Source organism: Gorilla gorilla, chromosome 14 (assembly GCF_029281585.2).
Source record: "Gorilla gorilla gorilla isolate KB3781 chromosome 14, NHGRI_mGorGor1-v2.1_pri, whole genome shotgun sequence".
Classification (NCBI taxonomy): Eukaryota; Metazoa; Chordata; class Mammalia; order Primates; family Hominidae; genus Gorilla; species Gorilla gorilla.
Window position 1 is genome coordinate 66,019,209 of NC_073238.2, and position 25,887 is coordinate 66,045,095.

A 25,887-nucleotide genomic window follows, 5' to 3' on the forward strand; every position below is an offset into this window, starting at 1 on the left:
TTCTTCCTTTCTCTCATACACTGCATTTAATCCATCATGAAATCCTATTGGGCCTACCTTCAACATAGATCCAGAATCTGACCACATCCAACTAACTCCTCTGCTACAATCCTGGCCCAGGTCCTCATCTTCTCTTGCCTGATTTATCATCTTATCCCCTAACCATCCATATTCTATAGCAACCAAAGATTCTGGGAACCTTTGAAAATGTAACCCAGATCAAGTCAGTTCTCTGATCAAATTCTCCAACAGCTTCCTATCTCAGTCCTAGTAAAAGCCAAAGTCCCTGGGCATGGTGGCTCATGCCTGTAATCCTAGCACTTTGGGAGACCGAGGCGGTCAGGTCACCTGAGGTCAGGAGTTTGAGACCAGCCTGGCCAACATGGTGAAACCCCATCTCTACTAAAAATAGAAAAAAAAATTAGCTGGGTGTGGTGGCGGGCACCTGTAATCCCAGCTACTCAGGAGGCTGAGGCAGGAGAATCACTTGAACCCAGAGGCTGAGGTTGCAGCGAGCTGAGATCGTGCCATTGCACTCCAGCCTGGGTGACAAGAGCGAAACTCTGTCAAAGAAAAAAAAAAAAGGCCAAAGTCCTCACAGTGGTCTGCAAGACCCATAAAATCTGGGCCTCCGACTCTACCTTTTGCCAATCTAGTCTTCATTACTCTTATTTCTGCTCACTCTATTCCATCCACGTGGGCTTTCTAGCTGTTCTTGAAATATTGGCAAGCTCCTACTGAAAGGCCTTTGCATTTTCTGTTCCCTTTGCCTGGAACTGTCTTCATCCGCACTGGCCACTCCCTCACCTCCTTCAAGCCTTAACTCCCATGTTTCCTTCTCACTGAGGTCTTCCCTGACTACCCTATTTCACGTGGTAAGCATCCCCTCTACTCCACACACACCCCCTCCCCTAGCACTTCTTTCCCCCTTCCCTGCTCTATTTTCTCCATAAACACTTACCATCTTCTAACATCCTACATAAATAATTTACTTATTTAGTTCATTGTCTGTTTATCCCCATTAGGCCAAAAGCCCCATGGAGGCTTGTCAGTTTTGTTCACCACTGTTTTCCTAGCATCCAGAACAGTAGGCATTTACAAAATATTTGGGTAGTGGAATAATATGTACTTCTCCAGGACTCTTAAGAGAAGAAAATGAGCGGATTTCTTCTGTGACCAGGTCCGAGTGTTTTTTCGGGTGAGGAGTGCGAAGATGAGGGAAAGGTTGCTGGTTGTTAAGGAAGAGTCAACTGTAGAAGTCACAGTTTAATTGAGTTGTGAAAGATAATCAGGAATTTTCCAGGTGGAGAGGTAGATGGCATTACAGTTAGATGGAACAGTGTGTACAAGGCCAGAACATTTTGCAAAAGCACAGCATGGTCAGAAAATGCTGAAGAGTTGAGTGTTGGATTGGGGAATTGTGGAGCAGGGAAAGAGAATTGGTGGGACCAGAAAGGAGGGCTGGGAGGCCATTCAGAGAAAGCTATGGAAGACAAAGGCAAATTAGACCCCAGTCTCCCAACTTCCTCTCCAGCACCTTGTCTATTGCTTCATACAGCCTCCATTTTAAGTCTAAAACACATTTTTCTTTTGGCTATTATAGGTTAATACCTTCACTACCCATGTCTTCCTTTAGAAAAAAGAATGCTTCATGATCCCAGAGTGTGAAATTTAAGGCAGGTAGTTTAAAAAATACATGCATTTTGAAAAGCAAAAAGCTGAAAGAATTTATGTTTTAAATTAGATTATAAATTATTTATTACTCAAATCCAAAAGACTAAAATAATGGAAACTTCAAAAGAAATGACAGCTGATGCCTAGTGCCAGCCTATTTTCATAATCAATTTTACTCTGTAGAAAACAAAGTGCCATAGAGGGCTGTGGAAATAAATGTAAATTTGGGGGGATTAAAAAATATCCTTTAAATTTTTTAGCAACAGGCAAATGGTTTTTTTAAAATTTATTTTAATTTTATTTTTATTTATGTTGTATTTTTCCATAGGTTATTGGGGTACAGGTGGTGTTTGGTTACATGAGTAAGTTTTTATTTATTTATTTAAAGTTCTAGGGTACATGTACACAACGTGCAAGTTTGTTACATATGTATACATGTGCCACGTTGGTGTGCTGCACCCATTAAATCGTCATTTACATTAGGTATATCTCCTAATGCTATCCTTCCCCCTTCCCCCAACCCCACGACAGGCCCCAGTGTGTGATGTTCCCCACCCTGTGTCCAAGTGTTCTCATTGTTCAATTCCCACCTATGAGTGAGAACATGTGGTGTTTGGTTTTCTGTCCTTGTGATAGTTTGCTGAGAATGATGGTTTCCAGCTTCATCCATGTCCCCGCAAAGGACATGAACTCATCCTTTTTGTGGCTGCATAGTATTCCATGGTGTATATGTGTCACATTTTCTTAATCCAGTCTATCATTGTTGGACATTTGGGTTGGTTCCAAGTCTTTGCTGTCGTGAATAGTGCCAGAACAAACATACGGCTGCATGTGTCTTTATAGCAGTATGATTTATAATCCTTTGGGTATATACCCAGTAATGGGATGGCTGGGTCAAATGGTATTTCTAGTTCTAGATCCCTGAGGAATCGCCACACTGTCTTCCACAATGGTTGAAATAGTTTACAGTCCCCACCAACAGTGTAAAAGTGTTCCTATTTCTCCACATCCTCTCCAGCACCTGTTGTTTCCTGACTTTTTAATGATCGCCATTCTAACTGGTGTGAGATGGTATCTCATTGTGGTTTTCATTTGCATTTCTCCGATGGCCAGTGATGATGAGCATTTTTTCATGTGTCTTTTGGCTGCATAAATGTCTTCTTTTGAGAAGTGTCTGTTCATATCCTATGCCCACTTTTTGATGGGGTTGTTTGTTTTTTTCTTGTAAATTTGTTTGAGTTCTTTGTAGATGCTGGATATTAGCCCTTTGTCAGATGAGTAGGTTGCAAAAATTTTCTCCCATTCTGTAGGTTGCCTGTTCACTCTGTTAGTAGTTTATTTTGCTGTGCAGAAGCTCTTTAGTTTAATTAGATCCCATTTGTCAAGTTTGTCTTTTGTTGCCATTGCTTTTGGTGTTTTAGACATGAAGTCCTTGCCCATGCCTATGTCCTGAATGGTATTGCCTAGGTTTTCTTCTAGGGTTTTTATGGTTTTAGGTCTAACATTTAAGTCTTTAATCCATCTTGAATTAATTTTTGTATAAGGTGTAAGGAAGGGGTCCAGTTTCAGCTTTCTACATATGGCTAGCCAGTTTTCCCAGCACCATTTATTAAATAGGGAATCCTTTCCCGATTTCTTGTTTTTGTCAGGTTTGTCAAAGATCAGATAGTTATAGATGTGTGGCATTATTTCTGAGGGCTCTGCTTTGTTCCATTGGTCTATATATCTGTTTTGGTACCACTACCATGCTGTTTTGGTTACTGTGGCCTCGTAGTATAGTTTGAAGTCAGGTAGCATGATGCCTCCAGCTTTGTTCTTTTGGCTTAGGATTGACTTGGCAATGCAGGCTCTTTTTTGGTTCCGTATGAAATTTAAAGTAGTTTTTTCCAATTCTGTGAAGAAAGCCATTGGTAGCTTGATGGGATGGCATTGAATCTATAAATTACCTTGGGCAGTATGGCCATTTTCACGATATTGATTCTTCCTACCCATGAGCATGGAATGTTCTGTCATTTGTTTGTATCCTCTTTTATTTCCTTGAGCAGTGGTTTGTAGTTCTCCTTAAAGAGGTCCTTCACATCCCTTGTAAGTTAGATTCCTAGGTATTTTATTCTCTTTGAAGCAATTGTAAATGGGAGTTCACTTATGATTTGGCTCTCTGTTTTTCTGTTATTGGTGTATAAGAATGCTTGTGATTTTTGCACATTGATTTTGTATCCTGAGACTTTGCTGAAGTTGCTTATCAGCTTAAGGAGATTTTGGGCTGAGACGATGGGGTTTTCTAGATATACAATCATGTCATCTGCAAACAGGGACAATTTGACTTCCTCTTTTCCTAATTGAATACCCTTTATTTCCTTCTCCTGCCTGATTGCCCTGGCCAGGACTTCCAACACTATGTTGAATAGGAGTGGTGAGAGAGGGCACCCATGTCTTGTGCCAGTTTTCAAAGGGAATGCTTCCAGTTTTTGCCCATTCACTATGATATTGGCTGTGGGTTTGTCATAGATAGCTCTTATTATTTTGAGATATGTCATATCAATACCTAATTTATTGAGAGTTTTTAGCATGAAGGGCTGTTGAATTTTGTCAAAGGCCTTTTCTGCATCTATTGAGATAATCATGTGGTTTTTGTCTTTGGTTCTGTTTATATGCTGGGTTACGTTTATTGATTTGCATATGTTAAACCAGCCTTGCATCCCAGGGATGAAGCCCACTTGATCATGGTGGATAAACTTTTTGAAGTGCTGCTGGATTCGTTTTGCCAGTATTTTATTGAGGATTTTTGCATCGATGTTCATCAGGGATATTGGTCTAAAATTCTCTTTTTTTGTTGTGTCTCTGCCAGGCTTTGGTATCAGGATGATGCTGGCCTCATCAAATGAGTTAGGGAGGATTCCCTCTTTTTCTATTGATTGGAATAGTTTCCGAAGGAATGGTACCAGCTCCTCCTTGTACCTCTGGTAGAATTCGGCTGTGAATCCGTCTGGTCCTGGACTTTTTTTGGTTGGTAAGCTATTAATTATTGCCTCAATTTCCGAGCCTGTTATTGGTCTATTCAGGGATTCACCTTCTTCCTGGTTTAGTCTTGGGAAGGTGTATTTGTCCAGAAATTTATCCATTTCTTCTAGATTTTCTAGTTTATTTGCATAGAGGTGTTTCTAGTATTCTCTGATGGTAGTTTGTATTTCTGTGGGATCGGTGGTGATATCCCCTTTATCATTTTTTATTGCATCTATTTGATTCTTCTCTCTTTTCTTTTTTATTAGTCTTGCTAGCAGTGTATCAATTTTATTGATCTTTTCAAAAAACCAGCTCCTGGATTCATTGATTTTTTGAAGGATTTTTTGTGTCTCTATCTCCTTCAGTTCTGCTCTGATCTTAGTTATTTCTTGCCTTTTGCTAGCTTTTGAAGTGTTTGCTCTTGCTTCTCTAGTTCTTTTAATTGTGATGTTGGGATGTCAATTTTAGATCTTTCCTGCTTTCTCTTGTGGGCATTTAGTGCTATAAATTTCCCTCTACACACTGATTTAAATGTGTCCTAGAGATTCTGGTATGTTGTATCTTTGTTCTAGTTGGCTTCAAAGAACATCTTTATTTCTGCCTTCATTTTGTTATGTACCCTGCAGTCATTCAGGAGCAGGTTGTTCAGTTTCCATGTAGTTGAGTGGTTTTCAGTGAGTTTCTTAATCCTGAGTTCTAGTTTGATTGCACTGTGGTCTGAGAGACAGCTTGTTATAATTTCTGTTCTTTTACATTTGCTGAGGAGTGCTTTACTTCCAACTATGTGGTCAATTTTGGAATAAGTGAGGTGTGGTGCTGAAAAGAATGTATATTCTGTTGATTTGGGATGGAGAGTTCTGTAGATGTCTATTAGGTCTGCTTGGTGCAGAGCTGAGTTCAATTCCTGGATATCCTTGTTAACTTTCTGTCTCACTGATCTGTCTAATGTTGACAGTGGGGTGTTAAAGTCTCCCATTATTATTGTGTGGGAGTCTAAGTCTCTTTGTAGGTCTCTAAGGACTTGCTTTATGAATCTGGGTGCTCCTGGATTGGGTGCATATATATTTAGGATAGTTAGCTCTTCTTGTTGAATTGATCCCTTTACCATTATGTAATGGCCTTCTTTGTCTCTTTTGATCTTTGTTGGTTTAAAGTCTGTTTTATCAGAGACTAGGATTGCAACCCCTGCCTTGTTTTGTTTTCCATTTGCTTGGTAGATCTTCCTCCATCCCTTTATTTTGAGCCTATGTTTGTCTCTGCACGTGAGATGGGTTTCCTGAATACAGCACACTGATGGGTCTTGACTCTTTATCCAATTTGCCAGTCTGTGTCTTTTAATTGGAGCGTTTAGCCCATTTACATTTAAGGTCAATATTGTTATGTGTGAAGTTGATCCTATCATTATGATGTTAGCTGGTTATTTTGCTCCTTACTTGATGCAATTTCTTCCTAGCCTCGATGGTCTTTACAATTTGTCATGGGTTTTCAGTGGCTGGTACTGGTTGTTCCTTTCCATGCTTAGTGCTTCCTTCAGGAGCTCTTGTAGGGCAGGCCTGGTGGTGACAAAATCTCTCAGCATTTGCTTGTCTGTAAAGGATTTTATTTCTCCTTCACTTATGAAGCTTAGTTTAGCTGGATATGAAATTCTGGGTTGAAAATTCTTTTCTTTAAGAATGTTGAATATTGGCCCCCACTCTCCTCTGGCTTGTAGAGTTTCTACCAAGAGATCAGCTGTTAGTCTGATGGGCTTCCCTTTGAGGGTAACCCGACCTTTCTCTCTGGCTGCCCTTAACATTTTTTCCTTCGTTTCAACTTTGGTGAATCTGACAATTATGTGTCTTGGAGTTGCTCTTCTTGAGGAGTATCTCTGTGGTGTTCTCTGTATTTCCTGAATCTGAATGTTGGCCTGCCTTGCTAGATTGGGGAAGTTCTGGATAATATCCTGCAGAGTGTTTTCCGACTTGGTTCCATTCTCCCTGTCACTTTCAGGTACACCAATCAGACGTAGATTTGGTCTTTTCACATAGTCCCATATTTCTTGGCGGCTTTGTTCATTTCTTTTTATTCTTTTTTCTCTAAACTTCTCTTCTTGCTTCATTTCATTCATTTGATCTTCCATCACTGATACCTTTTCTTCCAGTTGATCGAATCAGCTACTGAGGCTTGTGCATTCATCATGTAGTTCTCGTGATGTGGTTTTCAGCTCCATCAGGTCCTTTAAGGACTTCTCTGCATTGGTTATTCTAGTTAGCCATTCGTCTAATCTTTTCTCAAGGTTTTTAACTTCTTTGCCATGGGTTCGAACTTCCTCCTTTAGCTCGGAGAAGTTTGATTGTCTGAAGCCTTCTTCTCTCAACTCATCAAAGTCATTCTCCGTCCAGCTTTGTTCTGTTGCTGGTGAGGAGCTGTGTTCCTTTGGAGGGGAAGAGGTGCTCTGATTTTTAGAATTTTCAGTATTTCTGCTCTGTTTTTTCCCCATCTTTGTGGTTTTGTCTACCTTTGGTCTTTGATGATGGTGACGTACAGATGGGGTTTTGGTGTGGTTGTCCTTTCTGTTTGTTAGTTTTCCTTCTAGCAGTCAAGACCCTCAGCTGCAGGTCTGTTGGCATTTGCTGGAGGTCCACTCCAGACCTCGTTTGCCTCAGTATCAGCAGCAGAGGCTGCAGAATGGCGAATATTGGTGAACTGCAGATGTTGCTGCCTGATCGTTCATCTGGAAGTTTTGTCTCAGAGGAGTACTCGGCCATGTGAGGTGTCAGTCTGCCCCTACTGGGGGGTGCCTCCCAGTTAGGCTACTCGGGGGTCATGGACCCACTTGAGGAGGCATTTCTGTCCATTCTCAGATCTCAAGCTGCGTGCTGGGAGAGCCACTACTCTCTTCAAAGCTGTCAGACAGGGACATTTAAGTCTGCAGAGGTTTCTGCTGCCTTTTGTTTGGCTATGCCCTGCCCCAGAGGTGGAGTCTACAGAGGCAGGCAGGCCTCCTTGAGCTGCAGTGGGCTCCACCCAGTTGGAGCTTCCCAGCTGCTTTGTTTACCTACTCAAGCCTCAGCAATGGTGGGCGCCCCTCCCAGCCTTGCTGCCGCCTTGCATTTTGATCTCAGACTGCTGTGCTAGCAATGAGTGAGGCTCCGTGGGCATGGGACCCTCCGAGCCAGGCGTGGGATATAATCTCCTGGTGTGCCGTTTGCTAAGACCATCAGAAAAGCACAGTATTAGGGTGGGAGTGACCCAATTTTCCAGGTGCCATCTGTCACCCCTTTCCTTGGCTAGGAAAGGGAATTCCCTGACCCCTTGCACTTCCTAGGTGAGGCGATGCTTCACCCTGCTTCGACTCACACTTGGTGTGCTGCACCCGCTGTCCTGCACCCACGGTCCGACAATCCCCAGTGAAATGAACCCGGTACCTCAGTTGAAAGCGCAGAAATCATGTGTCTTCTGCGTGCCTCACGCTGGGAGCTGAAGACTGGAGCTGTTCCTATTCGGCCATCTTGGCTAGCCAAAAACTACCGCAATTTCTTTATCCAGTCTATCACTGATGGACATTTGGGTTGGTTCCAAGTCTTTGCTGTTGTGAATAGTGCCACAATAAACATATGTGTGCATGTGTTTTAACAGCAGCATGATTTATAATCTTTTGGGTATATACCCAGTAATGGGATGGCTGAATCAAATGGTATTTCTAGTTCTAGATCCTTGAGGAATCGCCATACTGTCTTCCATAATGGTTTGAACCAGTTTACAGTCCCACCAACAGTGTAAAAGTGTTCCTGTTTCTCCACATCCTCTCCAGCACCGGCAACAGGCAATTGTTAAACTGACATTGATTTTATATTATTACCATTATTATTTGAATTTTTAAATTAAGCAATGAGGGGTGGGAAATTGTGTGTAGTGAGCTGATCATGGACTATAATATTAGGTTTTTATTCTTAAAAGTACTTTAATTCTCTTTGATTAGTCAATCTGAAGATCGGGTATCTTTTATTATATTAAAAATAGACAGCCTGGGCAACGTGGTGAAACCCCATCTGTACAAAAAAATACAGAAAAAAGTTAGCTGGGCATGGTGGTATGAGCCTGTGGTCCCAGCTGCTCAGGAGGCTGAGGTGGGAGGAACACTTGAGCCCAGGAGGCAGAGGTTGCAGTGAGCCGAGACTGCACCACTGCACTCGAACTGTGCAACAGAGTGAGACCCCCGTCTCAAAAATAAATAAATAAATAAAAATAAAAACAATGAGCAGAACAATTATACATTCATTCATTTATACTTTTTTCTACATCATTCTATGAGCAAGAAATGTAATTTAGTTTTGGATACCAAGTGACCACAAAAGCAAGCAGCTATTTCTCTTTTATTAAAATTCCCATGAGGAGTGCATTGATCTATAGTGTGGAGAACAACCATTCAAATGAATTTTTGAGTGTACAGTCTTATTTTATTAAGATAAAATAGTCATGAGAATCTTCCAAAATTCCTATGGAAATCATATCATTTCCATTGACTTGTATGTATAAAAACTGACTAAAACGTTGTTAATTTCAGATTCTTGTAGAAACCTGTATTTGCCTTCAAATGTCTCTAAGACTTCCTACATTGGAGTACACTCAGCCCTCATCCAGCTTATGCAGGCCTGATACTACTATAACAAGACCTATTTTTCTATACCTAAGCAAATATATTCATAGTATTTTAAAATTGCCTTTTTTGCAACATTTAGCAAGAACCGCACAGTTGTTCTGTCACTCTGACCTAGCAATCCTGCTCCTAGGAACTTACCCATAAGAACTAATTCCACAAAAGCAAAAATCCAGTTGCACAAAGATTTTAACACTATCTATAGCAACCAAAATCTGAAAGCAAAATCATTTTCTACAACAGGAAAATGACTTAGAAAAGCATAGTGCATCAACAAGATGTCCTATATGTGATCATTAAAAAGGACACTAGGAAGTGGTAGAAATGTCAAAAATATTTTGGTAAACCTTAAATTAAAAAGCAGTATTTTTTAAATGACATTTATGTTGTGATTATAAATATACAAAAATAGACGAGCTAGTGGAGGACTAGAAGACAATTTGGAAAATAAAAACAGTTGCTCAGGGTAGGATAGAGGAAATTAGGAGTTTATTTTACTTCTTATAAAAATGTCTCAGAGGCCGAGGCAGGCGGATCACGAGGTCAGGAGATCGAGACCATCCTGGCTAACACAGTGAAACCCTGTCTCTACTAAAAATGCAAAAAAATTAGCCAGGCATAGTGGCGGGTGCCTGTAGTCCCAGCTACTTGGGAGGCTGAGGCAGGAGAATGGCATGAACCTGGGAGGCGGAGCTTGCGGTGAGCCAAGATTGCACCACTGCACCTCCAGCCTGGGCGACAGAACGAGACTCAGTCTCAAAAAAAAAAAAAAGTCTCAAGTTTTGTTTTACCTCAGCTTTTCAATTGAAGTAATATAACTACTTGCTATGGAGAATCAATTTAAACCATAAAAACACGTACACATAGGTCAAAAATAAAAGCTGGACTTTTACAGAATTGATCCATATGTGTTCTCTGTGCATTTCCTCCTATAGCTAACTTTCTAGTGCCATCATTTTTACCAATGTCTTTAAACCTTGTGGAATTGCTTCCAAGATCATGCTGGGCTCCCATCAAACCTATGATACCAAAATCTCTGGGGATTGGGCCTAGGTATATGTATTTTAAATCCACCCTTCCATCCCCATGTAATTCTAACATGCAGTTAGGTTCAGAATCAGAGGCCTTAAAGATGACCTTTCCAAATTGGAAATTTAAAAGCAAACAAAACCTCATTTTAAAGAAATACAAAAGTTATAGTCAACATTCAGGTGACTACTTTCAATTTTGATTTCTTGGGATATAGAAATGAGTGGCAGATGTGTTCACAGTACTACAATCCAAGGCATGATTTTGTGCTGTCCTTGGAAAGCACCAAACTAAAGAAGATCCTACAGAACATAGATGATCCCATCCCGGACCATATCCTCAAGTGACCGGCTCCTGTGCCCACGTGGCCTTGCCAAAAGGCAGCTAGAGGTTCTCAGGTATTTCCCAGAAGGCAAATATTCCTTTCCTCATTAAATTTGCATATGGTGCTCAGAATGCTCTTTGTATCCCAGAATTTCTATTATTTTGATTTCTAGCCATTTTCAGATGCCCAGCTGCTCCCCTCAGGAACATAAAATTCTGTAGCCACCAGGATCCACATAGCAGAGTGGAGGGACACAGCAGAGCTTGGAGTAGGTGCAGGAGGAACAGAGCCCACCATAAATTGTTCTCTCAGTTCCAGCCAGATGCAATGGGGTCTGCCTCTCAATCTGCCTTTTTCTCCAAAATGAGTGCATTGTAATCCATCTTGGCCCTTCCCTTTTCTCTGCTTTGTGGGTTATATGTTATTTTTCCTCACTTCGCAAAAACAGGCCATTGTCACAATTTAATATTAATTTAGAAGGAAGCTGACCCAACAAATTTGAGAAAACCAAGTCCCAGAGAGGATAAATGACTTGCCCACAGTCACGTAACTTGATGATGCCAAGCTGATTTCCTGCCTCAAAAGCCACTTTTCATTATTATGAGGAAATGCATATGATTAACCCACAGTCTGGAGGGCATGTGTTTTAGGTTGTTCTCATAGCAGGGACGATTGGCAGTGACTTCATCCACACCCTCCTACCCAGCCATCCTGAACGGGTGACACACAGCTGAGACATCTGCTGTGGAGTAGGAAGGCTTCACACTGGGGCATGCTGGAGGGACACTTGAGAGATACAGAACCTGTGGTGCTGTCCTTGTTAACAGCACACATTCTTAAGATTAGAGCATCTTAGAGTGGAAAGGAGAAGGGAGATTCATTTGTGTCTCCAACCTACCCTAGGTTGCATGTTAAACCACTCACCACAACATGCAGAGTGGGAGGTAAATAATTCAGTGTATACAGGTTCTGCATATATGTCATCAACGATTGATATGTTTCTGTATTCAGGTTATTGTCAATATATGAATGAGATATAGCCTATATTACTCCAAAGAATTTAGTATTTAAAATTCTATATTCATTTTTGTTAGAGAAGATATTACTGCACAAAGGCCTACTTAGCCCCATATTACTGGATGTGACACTGATGGTTTCAGGAAACTTAACTGCTAAGGACTGAATTATGTCCCCCATCCCAAAATTCTGCAGGTTGAAGCCCTAACCCCCTATGTGATGATATTTGGAGATGGGGCCTTTGGGAGGTAATTAGGGTTAGATGATGTCATGAAGCACAGTCCTCCTGATGGGCTTAATGCTCTTCTAAGAAGAGACATCATCGAATTTGCTCTCTCTCCCCCATGTGAGGACACAGGGGGAAAGTGGCCAACTGCAACCTGGAAGAGGCCCTCCCTAGTACCCGCCCAGGCTGACACTGTGATCTCAGACTTCCAGCCTCCGGAACTGTGGGATAATACATTTCTGCTGTTTAAGCCACTCAGTTTGTGGTGTTTTTTTTTTGTTTTTTTTTGTTTTTTTTTTTGCCTAAGCAGACTAATCCACCAACCTCCAAGAACCATACTAATTCTGTTGGCACACAGCATGGGTACTAGGAACACCAGATGCTCTTTGCTCTGGGCTGCCAAACGTCCAGCTTTGGAGGGAGGTCAAGGATCCAAAACAGTAGCATAAGTTCTAATGCTAGCTCTGGAAGCTATTCCTGTGCAAGGTATCCAGAAATTAGGCATGTCATAGATAAACATAAAAGTACAATTGCACAACGATGTATGCATTCACTCATCCAACAAATATTTATTGAGCATCAGCTATGTGGCAGGCACATAGGTGCTGGGGATATAGCAGTGAACAGAACAGACTCAAATCCCTGTCTGTTGGGGAGGACAGACAATCCATGAAATAAATAAGTAAAATATATAATCTACTAGACAGTGACAAGTGCTAAGGAGAAAAATTAAGCTGCAAGGGTCCTAAGGGATACTGGTGGTGATGTTAAATAGAGAGGTTAGGGAAAGTCTTATTAAATAGGTGCTGGGTGAGGTGAGCTAGGGAGCTGTCTGTATATCACCAAAAGAACATTCCAGAATGAACACAAAAGCAAAGGGCATGAGATGTGCTGGGAAAATATCAAAAAGGCATGTGTGGCAAAAAAGACATGAAAGGAAGTAAGAGAGGGCAGGGGGTGGCATAGATCATACAGCATTCATACCATTCCATCGACTCCCCTTCTCTGAGCAGAGCTGCAGCACGATCTGCTCCACATTTCAACACAGTCTCTCAGGCTGCTGGGTGTGCAGGGTTGCTCAAGTAAAGGCAACTTTGAAATGCGTGCTGTGTGGGTGTCCTAGGGCTGCCAAAACAAACTGCCACAAGCTGGTGGCTTAAAACAACAGAAATGTATGAGCTCATATTTCTGGAGGCTGCAAGTCTGAAATCCAGGTGTCTGCAGGGCTGATTTCTTCTGGAGCCTCTGCCTGAGAATCTGCTCCATGCCTCTTTCCCAGGTTCTGGTGGCGGCTGGCAATCCTTGGCTTGTGGCTACATCATTCCAAGCTCTGCCTCCATCTTCATATAGCCTTTTTTTCCCCCTGTGTGTGTTTCTGTATCTCTGGGTCTCAATCTCCCACTCCTCTCTCTTATAAAGACACCAGTCATTGGATTTAAAGCCCATCCTAATCCAGTGTGACCTCATCTTAATTAATTATATCTGCAAAGGTGCTATTTCCCAATAAGGTGACACTGAAAGTTCTGGATGAGCATGAATTTTGGGGAGAACACTATTCAATTCATTACTTATCACTAAAATACAGCCTTTAGGTTTATAAACTGAAAAAAATAGCCTTTAAAAATAATCAGTACTAAATTTTAGTCTGTTCCTGCAGTTTATAGGAAGGTAAATACCATATGAAATCAGGGTTGGCCTCTTAGCAAGTTAGAATTGGCTGAAAACAAAGTATAATAAAGAAGGCCAGAGTCCAGGGACTCTAAGGGACTAATCTGGCTTTTTTTTTTCAAAGTAATAGTGAACATATATGAATATTTGAAAAGAAAACAAAAAGATATTTTCACAAAACTTTCAGTAATGATGACTTTGGTCCTGTCCTTAGTGAATGGCCTTGACTCTGGCCAGGTCGTTCAGTAGATCTGTGCCTGGGGTCTCCAGTATACAGTCAGGGTAAATTGTTCCAATCCTTTACCAGTGACTTTTTAAAAGAGAACATGTTTGTGCTCCATGAAACAAAAATGTGAAATAAATTCAACCTCTACAAATAATAATCATCAAACCTGAATTCTTATACTGGCACATCTTTTCCCCAAACTCACCCCTTGGGCACTTCTCTCTACAATGCCTTCCAAGGCCAGGTCACCAAACTCCAGGCAGTAGTCTCTGGAGAGAAGATCACCAAGGACAGCATGGGTTACTGCTTCTTTTTTCTGTCCAGTTTGCTGTGGACAGCCATGCTCCCCTAATGGCATTGTCTGAACATGTTTTTATACGGCTGTGCGCCCCTCAGAATAATGTCCTTCTGGGGAGGTTATTTCACCCCCAACACCTGACCTTGTCAAAGGCCTGCCCCTCAGCCCTCGTACGCTAATGCTGCCCACCTGATGATACCCAAGTATGCTCCTGCCCCCTTCCCATTTGCTGATGTGGCATATAGAGCTTTAGCTGGATCACACATGAAATCAAATTGCCTGCAGGACAGCTTCATGTAGCTTCATGTACAGTCCACAGTATGTTGAGAGAGAGGCATCCCACCAAAGCCTCCAGCGCAGCACCCATGGAGACCAGCAGTACAGATATCCTTCATTGCCCTTCTCCCCCTAGGCTACCACCCCCAGGACCTGTGCTCATATTTTGGCACGTTAATACTAAGCCCGGAGATACTGAAAGCATTTATTTTTTTGCATACCTTTTCATTAAAGTTCAGTCTTTTTTGCCTTTCTTTTTGGTCTCCCACTTTTTCATTTAAATGGTAGCATATTAAATACACTATTGTACACCCTGCTTTTTATATAACTGTATTGATGTACATTTTGCATATCATATAATTTACCCATCTCAAGTGTGTACAGTTGAATGATTTATTTATTTATTTATTTATTTATTTATTTATTTATTTATTTTGAGATGGAGTCTTGCTGTGTCGCCAGGCTGGAGTGCAGTGGCATAATCTCTGCTCACTGCAACCTCCACCTCCCGGGTTCAAGTGATTCCCCTGTCTTAGCCTCCCAAGTAGCTGGGACTACAGGAACACACCACCATGCTTGGCTAATTTTTTGTATTTTAGTAGAGACGGGGTTTCACCATGTTGGCCAGGATGGTCTCAATCTCCTGACCTCGTGATCTGCCCACCTCGGCCTCCCAAAGTGCTGGGATTACAGGCATGAGCCACCATGCCCAGCCTTCACTTATTATTATTATTATTATTATTATTATTATTATTATTATTATTATTATTTTGAAATAAGTCTTGCTCTGTCACCCAGGCTGGAGTGCAGCGACACGATCTCGGCTCACTGCAACCTCTGCCTCCCAGGTTCAAGCAATTCTTATGCCTCAGTCTCCTGAGTAGCTGGGATTACAGGCACATGCCACCACACCTGGCTAATTTTTGTTTTGTGCTTTCTGTTTTTTGAGTTTTTTGTTTTTTTGGTAGAGATGGGATTTCACTATCTCTACCAAAAGATGATCTTGAACTCCTGACCTCGGGTGGATGGCCAGGCTGGTCTCGAACTGCTGACCTCAGGTGATCTGCCTGCCTTGGCCTCCCAAAGTGCTGGGATTACAGGCATGAGCCACCAAGCCCGGCCTGAATGATTTGTTTTTTGTTCTTAGTGAATTTACCAGGTTGTGCAACCACACACCATAAATCAGCTTTTGATCATTTTCATCCCTCAGTAAGATCCCTCGTGCCCATTTACAGTTACCAGCCCCCTCCTCACCCAACCCCAGGCAACCTCCTTTGCTCCTGATGAGCAACTGTGGTAAAGTAGTTCTTGGTGTTGTCATTACAGTCTAAACGGATTTGGCCAGTTTCCCTCCCATCCTAGGAACCAGACTTTTTCACCGTGGCTGTCTTTCTGGTCTGAGCCAGAGGGCAGTCTCAATGGTGACGCCAAAGGCTGGGGGAGGAAGGAAGGAAGCTATGGCTGGCACACCTCCATGTGCTTGAATCCACAGGCCCCTCTGCCCCAAACCAAACCACACTGTCTGCCTCCTATGCCAGCTCTGCTGAGAACAACTTTTTAAAAAACTTTAAAACAAAATTTTCAAGAAAAATGACTAAATGCCTCAGTCTTAAATTTTCTCTAATTTTAAAAAAATTGATGTATTTTTAAAAAAATCCTGGATTATAATGACCAAAAATTTTTCCTAAGTGAAAAACACCAAGTTGAGGTAAAATAACACATTACCATGCTCAGGTACACAAGGTTATGCCTGTCACTGACTATTTGGAGTTTTGGTTTTGTTTATTAAGGAAAAGTCAAAGCAAACACAGGAATCGAGAACCACTGAACTCGAATGATGCCTCCATCAAGGCCTTTTTGAAGAGCAATGGTCAATCACAGAATTAAAAGAAAGGCAATCAGGTCAAGTTGTAATGCAGTATGACTTAAAATGCATGTGCATAAAACAGCTATTTCTGCCTCCACCTTCCCCTTTGCTCTGTGAGAACAGGAACATATAAGGTCGTCTATTAATATTTTTTTAAAGAATGAATAAACAAATGAAGGCCTATTATGTCCTAAGCATTATGTAGCCCTGATGTCAAGAAATCCAAGTATAGTGGAGAAGTGGACCCATAAACAAATAATTTCTATATGCAGTAGTCCTCCCTTATCCATGGGGAATACATTCCAAAACTCCCAGTGGATGCCTGAAACCACAGATACTACCAAACTCTGTGTATACGATGCACAAATTTATTTTTCCTTCTTCACAATATCACAGATAGAAGTTTCATTCTTACTGTAGATTTTAGCAACCTTAGCATATGAGTTTTTTCCCTTAGTAGTCTGAGAACTTTTACCTTTTTACTTAACGTAAGCACTTGACAGCATATCCAAATTGCCAGCATCACCACTCTTTCACTGTGGGACCATCATTAAGTAAACTAAGGGTGATGTGGACACAAACACTGTGATACTGTGACAGTCAATCTGATAACAGAGAGGGCAAATAAAGTGACTCAGGGGCAGGGAGTGTCAACAGTGTGGATCTGCTGGACAAAGTGAGGATTTCCATCCTGGGCAGGACGGAGAAGGATGGTGCAAGATTTCATCATGCGGCTCAGAGTGGTGGAAAATTTAAGACTTATGTTAATAAATTGTTTATTTTTAGAATTTCCCATATATTTTCCAACCACAGTTGACCACTTATAACAAAATCACTGAAAGCAAAACTGTGGATAAGAGGGACTACTGTAGTATGATGATCAACAGAAGTAATGTCAAGGTATCATAATAGCTCACCATAAGCAGTGGTTAATTTGGGTTGAGGAAGAGGGCAATGATGAGGGAAACTTTGCCTATGCAAAATATGAGCTATTTAGGAGAAATAAGCATTCTCCAGGAAAGCAAAGACAAAGAAGGTCATTCCAGGCAGATGAAATAGCCTATGCAGAGGGAAGAAATAGTTTAGTCTAGCCAGAGCATAAAACGTAGATAAGTTTCCCCCTGTAGCCATGAGGCACAGGGTAAGCCTGAAAGAATGAAGTCCTGGGTGAGGTCAGATGTGGGAAGCAAGAAACAGTTTGATGGCTGTATTAGTCAGGGCTCTTTAGAAAAGTAGAGCCAATAGTATATACCTATACAATACTACATTGCTTAATGATGGGGATACATTCTAAGATGCTTTGTTAGGCACTTTTGTCATTGTGTGAACATCACAGAGTGTACCCACAGAAACCTGGATGGTATAGCCTACTACACACCCAAGTTATCTGGTATAATCTATTGCTCCTAGGCTACAAACCTAACATGTTACTGTACTGAATACCGTACACATTGGTAACACAATAAGTAATCGTGTATCTAAACATAGAAAAGTTACAGTGAAAATGCAGTATTATAATCTTATGGGACCATTGTTGAACATGCTGTTTGTTAACTGAAATGTATTATGTGGCACAGTGACTGCATATATATTCATATAGAGAGAGACAAAGAGATTGTATCAGGCTGTTCTTGAATTGCTACAAAGAAATACCTGAGGCTGGATAATTTACAAAGAAAAGAGATTTAATTTGTTCGTGGCTCTGCAGGCTCCAACATCTGCTTCTGGTGAAGCCCCAGGAAGTTTCCAATCATGGCAGAAGGTAAAGAGGGAGCTGGCATGTCACATGGTGAGAGCCGAAGCAAGATACAGAGGGAGGAGGTGTCACACATTTTTAAACAACCAGATCTTACATGAATCAGAGCAAGTACTTACTCATCACCAAGGGGATGGTGCTAAATCTTTCATGAGGGATCCACCCTTATAATCTAATCACCTCCCACCAAGCCCCACTCCAACACTGGGTATCACATTTCAGCATGAGATTTGGAGGGGACAAATATTCAAACAATATCAGAGATTGATTATAGGAATTGGCTCATGTGATTATGAAGGCCAAGTCCCACAATCTTCCATCTGCAAGCTGGAGAACCAAGAAAGCTGCTATAGTGATTCAACATCAGTTCAAAGGCCTGAGAACCAGGGAAAGCTGATGATGTAAGCCTCAGTCTGAGGCTGAAGTCCCAAGAACGAGTAGCACCAATGTCTGAGGCAGGAAAAGATGGATGTCTCAGCTAAAAAAGGAAGAAGATTTGCCCTGCCTCTACTTTTTTGTTTTATTCAGACCCTCGACCAGTTGGATGATGCCTGCCCCTACTGGGGAGGATGGATCTTCTTTGTTCAGCTGCTGATTCAAATGCTAATCTCTTCCAGAAACGCCCTCACAGACACGTCCAGAAATAAGGTTTTACCAGCTACCTGGGCATCCCTTAGCCCAGTCAAGCTGACACATAACACTGACTATCACAGTGTTCAAGTTCAAGGAAGTTGGGAGAAGAGAGAACTGGGCATAAAGCAAAGGGTCTTCAACAGAGGACAGAACAGACAGTGTGAGCAATGGTGTAGAATAATGAAGCAATATTTTTGTACTAATTCATTTGCAGCTGAAAGCTGAGAATGTAGGGAAGTGGCAGTTGTAGAAGCCATTGTTTTGATGGACTAGGTGGCATATGGAATTGTTGTATGTGAATTTGAGGATAGGGAGGCAGGTGTACCAGATAAAAGTAAAGCAAGGCAAATACTCTTCAAATACTCAGTTTGTCAATATTTTGTGGATAGGGTTAGTGAATGGGTAAATGTGGACTTGAAGAAATTTTAACAATATCCCTAAAACCAGTAGAAAAACAAAATACTTGAATTATAAGTCAGGTATAAGGACAATTAGGGTGGGCTGAGTCAGGATAAATTAGCATCATGTGAGATCTGCAAACAGTTGCCTTTGTGGTTAAGACATACTCCCCTCCCTTGGCATCCACCATTGCTGAGGCTTGGGTAGCTCACAGTGTAAACAAAGAGGCAGGGAAGCACGAACTGGGCAGAGCCCACTGGAGCTCAGCAAGGCCTACTGCCTCTATATATTCCACCTCTGGGGGCAGGGCATAGTAGAATAAAAGGCAGCAGACAGCTTCTGCAGACTTAAACGTCCCTGTCTGACAGCTCTGAAGAGAGCGGTGGTTCTCTCAGCATGGCCTTTGAGCTCCAAGAACAGACAGACTGCCTCCTCAAGCAGGTCTCTGACCCCCAAGTACCCTGACTGGGAAACACCTCCCAGTAGGGGCCAACAGACACCTCAAACAGGTGGGTGCCCCTCTGGGATGAAGCTTCCAGAGGAAGGATCAGGCAGCAATATTTGCTATTCTGCAGCCTCCACTGGTGATACCCAGGCAAACAGGGTCTGGAGTGGACCTCCAGCAAACTCCAACAGACCTGCAGCTGAGGGGTCTGACTGTTAGAAAGAAAACTAACAAACAGAAAGGAATAGCATCAACATCAACAAAAAGGACATCTGCACCAAAAGCCCATCTGTAGGTCACCAACATCAAAGACCAAAGGTAGATAAAAACCACAAAGATGGGAAGAAACCAGAGCAGAAAAGCTGAAAATTCCAAAAAACAGAGCACCTCTTCTCCTCCAGAGGATCGCAGCTCCTTGCCAGCAAGGGAACAAAACTGGATGGAGAATGAGTTTGATGAGTTGACAGAGTAGGCTTCAGAAGATCGGTAGTAACAAGCTTCTCTGAGCTAAAGGAGCATGTTCTAACCCATCGCAAGGAAGCTAAAAACCTTGAAAAAGGGTTAGATGAATGGTTAACTAGAATAAAGGGTGTAGAGAAGACCTTAAATGACCTGACGGAGCCAAAAACCATGGCACAAGAACTTCATGACACACGCACAAGCTTCAAAAGTCGATTTGATCAAGTGGGAGAAAGAGTATCAGTGATTGAAGATCAAATTAATGAAATGAAGCAAGAAGAGTTTAGAGAAAAAAGAGTGAAAAGAAATGAACAAAGCATCCAAGAAATATGGGGCTACTGAAAAGACCAAATCTACATTTGATTGTTGTACCGGAAAGTGACAGGGAAAATGGAACCAAGGTAGAAAACATTCTGCAGGATATTATCCAGGAAAACTTCCCCAACGTAGAAAGGCAGGCCAGCATTCAAATTCAGGAAATACAGAGAACGCCACAAAGATAATCCTCGAGAAGAGCAACCCAAAGACACATAATTGTCAGATTCACCAAGGTTGAAATGAAGGAAAAAATGTTAAGGGCAGCCAGAGAGAAAGGTCAAGTTACCCACAAAGGGAAGCCCATCAGACTAACAGCGGATCTCTCGGCAGACCCTACAGCCAGAAGAGAGTGGGGGCCAATATTTAATATTCTTAAAGAAAAGAATTTTCTACCCAGAATTTCATATCCAGCCAAACTAAGCTTCATAAAAGAAGGAGAAATAAAATCCTTTACAGACAAGCAAATGCTGAGAGAGGCCTGCCCTACAAGAGCTCCTGGAGGAAGCACTAAACATGGAAAGGAACAACCAGTACCAGCCACTGCAAAAACATGCCAAATTGTAAAGACCATCGAGGCTAGGAAGAAACTGCATCAACTAACAGGCAAAATAACCAGCTAACATAATGACAGGATCAAATTCAAACATAACAACATTAACCTTAAATGTAAATCAGCTAAATGCCCAATTTAAAAGACACAGACTGGCAAATTGGATAAAGAGTCAAGGCCCATCAGTGTGCTGTATTCAGGAGACCCATCTCATGTGCAAAGATGCACATAGGCTCAAAATAAAGGTATGAAGGAAGATCTACCAAGCAAATGGAAAACAAAAAAAAGCAGGGGTTGCAATCCTAGTCTCTGATAAAACAGACTTTAAACCAACAAAGATCAAAAAAGACAAAGAAGGCCATTACATAATGGTAAAGGGATCAATTCAACAAGAAGAGCTAACTATCCTAATTGTATATGCACCCAATCCAGGAGCACCCAGATTCATAAAGCAAGTCCTTAGAGATCTACAAAGAGACTTAGACTCCCACACAATAATAATGGGAGACTTTAACACCCCATTGTCAACATTTGACAGATCAACGTGACAGAAGGTTAACAAGGATATCCAGGAATTGAACTCAGCTCTGCACCAAGCAGACCTAATAGACATCTACAAAACTCTCCACCCCAAATCAACAGAATATACATTCTTCTCAGCACCACACCACACCTATTCCAAAATTGACCACATAGTTGGAAGTAAAGCACTCCTCAGCAAATGTAAAAGAACAGAAATCACAACAAACTGTCTTTCAGACCACAGTGCAAGCAAAGTAGAACTCAGGATTAAGAAACTCACTCAAAACCGCTCAACTACATGGAAACTGAACAACCTGCTCCTGAATGACTACTGAGTAAATAATGAAATGAAGGCAGAAATAAAGATGTTCTTTGAAACCAATGAGAACAAAGACACAACTTACCAGAATCTCTGGGACACATTTAAAGCAGTGTGTAGAGGGAAATTTATAGCACTAAATGCCACAAGAGAAAGCAGGAAAGATCTAAAGTCAACACCCTAACATCACAATTAAAAGAACTAGGGAAGCAAGAACAAAGAAATTCAAAAGCTAGCAGAAGGCAAAAAATAACTAAGATCAGAACAAAACTGAAGGAGATAGAGACACAATAAACCCTGCAAAAAATCAATGAATCCAGGAGCTGGTTTTTTGAAAAGATCAACAAAATTGATAGACCACTAGCAAGACCAATAAAGAAGAAAAGAGAGAAGAATCAAATAGATGCAACAAAAAATGATAAAGGGGATATCACCACTGATCCCACAGAAATACAAACTACCATCAGAGAATACTATCAACACTTCTATGCAAATATACTAGAAAATCTAGAAGAAATGGATAAATTCCTGGACACATACACTCTCCCAAGACTAAACCAGGAAGAAGTTGAATCTCTGTATAGACCAACAACAGGTTCTGAAATTGAGGCAATAATTAATAGGCTACCAACCAAAAAAAGTCCAGGACCAGATGGATTCACAGCTGAATTCTACCAGAGGTACAAAGAGGAGCTGGTACCATTCCTTCTGAAACTATTTCAGACAACAGAAAAAGAGGGACTCCTCCCTAACTCATTTTATGAGGCCAGCATCATCCTGATACCAAAACCTGGTAGAGACACAACAAAAAAAAGAGAATTTTATGCCAATATCCCTGATGAACATTGATGTGAAAGTCCTCAATAAAATACTGGCAAAAGCTTATCCACCACATCAAAAGCTTATCCACCACGGTCAAGTTGGTTTCATCCCTGGGATGCAAGGCTGATTCAACATATGCAAATCAATAAATGTAATCCATCACATAAACAGAACCAATGACAAAAACCACATGATTATCTCAACAGATGCAGAAAAGGCCTTCGACAATATTCAACACCACTTCATGCTAAAAACTCTGAGTAAACTAGGTATCGATGGAACATATCTGAAAATAATAAGAGCTATTTATGACAAACCCACAGCCAATATCATAGTGAATGGGCAAAAACTGGAAGCATTCCCTTTGAAAACTGGCACAAGACAAGGATGCCCTCTCTCACCACTCCTATTCAACATAGTGTTGGAAGTTCTGGCTAGGGCAATCAGGCAAGAGAAAGAAATAAAGGGTATTCAATTAGGAAAAGAGGAAGTCAAATTGTCTCTGTGTGCAGATGACATGATTGTATATTTAGAAAACCCCATCGTCTCAGCCCAAAATCTCCTTAAGCTGATAAGCAACTTCAGCAATGTCTCAGGATACAAAATCAATGTGCAAAAATCACAAGCATTCCTATACATCAATAATAGACAAACAGAGAGCCAAATCATGAGTGAACTCCCATTCACAATTACCACAGAGAGAATTAAATACCTAAGAATCCAACTTACAAGGGATGTGAAAGACCTCTTCAAGGAGAACTACAAACCACTGCTCAATTGAAATAAAAGAGGACACAAACAAATGGAAAAACATTCCATGCTCATGGATAGGAAGACTCAATATTGTGAAAATGGTCATACTGCCCAAAGTAATTTATAGATTCAATGCTATCCCCATCAAGCTACCACTGACTTTCTTCACAGAATTGGAAAAAACTATTTTAAAGTTCATATGGAACCAAAAAAGAACCCAGATAGCCAAGACAATCCTAAGCAAAAAGAACAAAGCTGGAGGCATCACACTACCTGACTTCAAACTATACTACAAGGCTACAGTGACCAAAACAGCATGGTACTGGTACCAAAACAGATATATAGACCAATGGAACAGAACACAGGCCTCAGAAATAACACCACACATTTACAACCATCTGATCTTTGACAAACCTGACAAAAACAGGCAATGGGGAAAGGATTCCCTATTTAATAAATGGTGCTGGGAAAACTGGCTAGCCATATGTAGAAAGCTGAAACTGTACCCCTTCCTTACACCTTATACAAAAATTAACACAAGATGGATTAAAGACTTAAACATCAGACCTAATACCATAAAAACCCTAGAAGAAAACCTAGGCAATACCATTCAGGACATAGGCATGGGCAAAGACTTCATGACTAAAACACCAAAAGCAATGGCAACAAAAGTCAAAATTGACAAATGGGATCTAATTAAACTAAAGAGCTTCTGCACAGCAAAAGAAACTATCATCAGAGTGAACAGGCAACCTACAGAATGGGAGAAAATCTTTGCAATCTACTCATCTGACAAAGGGCTAATATCCAGAATCTACAAAGAACTCAAACAAATTACAAGAAAAAAAAAAAAACCCATCAAAAAGTGGGCAAAGGATATGAGCAGACACTTCTCAAAAGAAGACATTTATGCAGCCAACAGACATGAAAAAAATGGTCATCATCACTGGTCTTCAGGGAAATGCAAATCAAAACCACAATGAGATACCATCTCATGCCAGTTAGAATGGTGATCATTAAAAAGTCAGGAAACAACACATGCTGAGAGGATGTGGAGAAATAGGAATGCTTTTACACTGTTGGTGGGAGTGTAAACTAGTTCAACCATTGTGGAAGACAGTGTGGCGATTCCTCAGGGATCTAGAACCAGAAATACCATTAGACCCAGCAATCCCATTACTGGGTATACACCCAAACGATTATAAATCATGCTACTATAAAGACACACGCACACGTATGTTTATTGCAGCACTATTCACGATAGCAAAGACTTGGAACCAACCCGAATGCCCATCAGTGATAGAGTCAATAAAGAAAATGTGGCACATATACATCATGGAATACTATGCAGCCATAAAAAAGATGAGTTCATGTCCTTTGCAGGGACATGGATGAAGCTGGAAACCATCATTCTAAGCAAACTATCACAAGGACAGAAAACCAAACACCACATCTTCTCACTCATAGGTGGGAGCTGAACAACGAGAACACATGGACACAGGGTGGGGAACATCACACACCAGGGCCTGTCAGGCAGGGGGCGCTGGGGGAGGGACAGCATTAAGAGAAATACCTAATGTAAATGACGAGTTGATGGGTGCAGCAAACCACCATGGCACATGTATACCTATGTAACAAACATGCACATTGTGCACAGGTACCCTAGAACTTAAAGTATAATTAAAAAAATAAATTTTAAAACAAGACATACTCACCTCCCTCTAGAAGAAGTCAACTGTAAGAATTATAAGGGCAAAAAGAGTAGAAAGTCCTGCCTTCAATATCTGGTGCCTCTTGGGATGCACTGGAAAAATTCTAATTGACATTGAATAGGGAGAGAGCAGCTTCTACTCCCAAACTTGTGATGCTTTCTCTAGCACACACAGAATTCTTTTGGATAGATAGGATGTGGTAGATACACTCTTAAAGTGGGTTTTGAAAACCCATTTCTCAGAATTTGCCAGGGTTCAATGCTATATAGACAGTGGTTAAGAACTTTCCAGACCAGAGGACCATGAGATGTGTGAATCATCACTTTCCACTACCAAAGATCACACAAAATGCTGGGCATTAACCCACAAGTTCAGAGAATGCCGTTGTTGCAAGTGGAGAATCCAGTTGACTTGAGTTAGGGTACAGAGACTCAGAACTGGGTGTGGGAGCGTGGCCTTTAGCAGTGGGATACCAGAAAAAGGGAAACACAGTCTCTGTCTCAGGCAGTAGTGAACTTGGGGAGGAAGGTGCAGTCTGAGGTATCAAATTGCAAGGGCACAAGAATTAGATTACAATGGAAGTGAAGATCAGAAAGATTCCTGAGACTGTGGTATGCAGAGAAGGGAACTTACTGTGGAGTCCTGTGGTCTGGTCCAAGGACAATTTGAGAGCTGTTTAAGCTGTTACTGATTGAAATTCCTCTCCCCTCACCCACTAAAAAACACTGCTGGAAGGTTTTCAGTTCTTTCAAAACTGTTCTGAGAGATCTCACTAGAAAGATATGGAGAATATCAGAAACCTTTAAATTTGTTTGGGGAAAAAATAATGCAAAGAAAATTGCGTATTTCTATGAAATACAGTTCTAATTCTAGAGAGTAACTTCATTGTCAACAAATGTTTTGTGGTTTTTATAAACTTCCAAGTAAATAAACTCTTCCGGTATTATTTAT

The 25,887-nt window shown here is 41.2% G+C and overlaps 1 protein-coding gene and 1 long non-coding RNA gene across 6 annotated transcripts in view; both read left to right on the top strand.

The window, feature by feature from the left end:
• The window catches only part of WDFY2 (WD repeat and FYVE domain containing 2), a 314,549-nt gene that overhangs the window by 55,021 nt on the left and 233,641 nt on the right, over nt 1–25,887 (top strand). The gene's annotated exons all lie outside the window — the stretch shown is intronic.
• The window catches only part of LOC134757031 (uncharacterized), a 63,804-nt gene that overhangs the window by 28,449 nt on the left and 9,468 nt on the right, over nt 1–25,887 (top strand). The window contains exon 3 of one of the 2 annotated variants that reach the window (XR_010130647.1): nt 10,563–10,724. The exons of the other annotated variant lie outside the window; for it this stretch is intronic. This is a non-coding gene — a long non-coding RNA (uncharacterized lncRNA). Of the gene's footprint in view, nt 1–10,562; nt 10,725–25,887 lie in introns of those variants that run through there. 2 annotated transcript variants of the gene reach the window in all.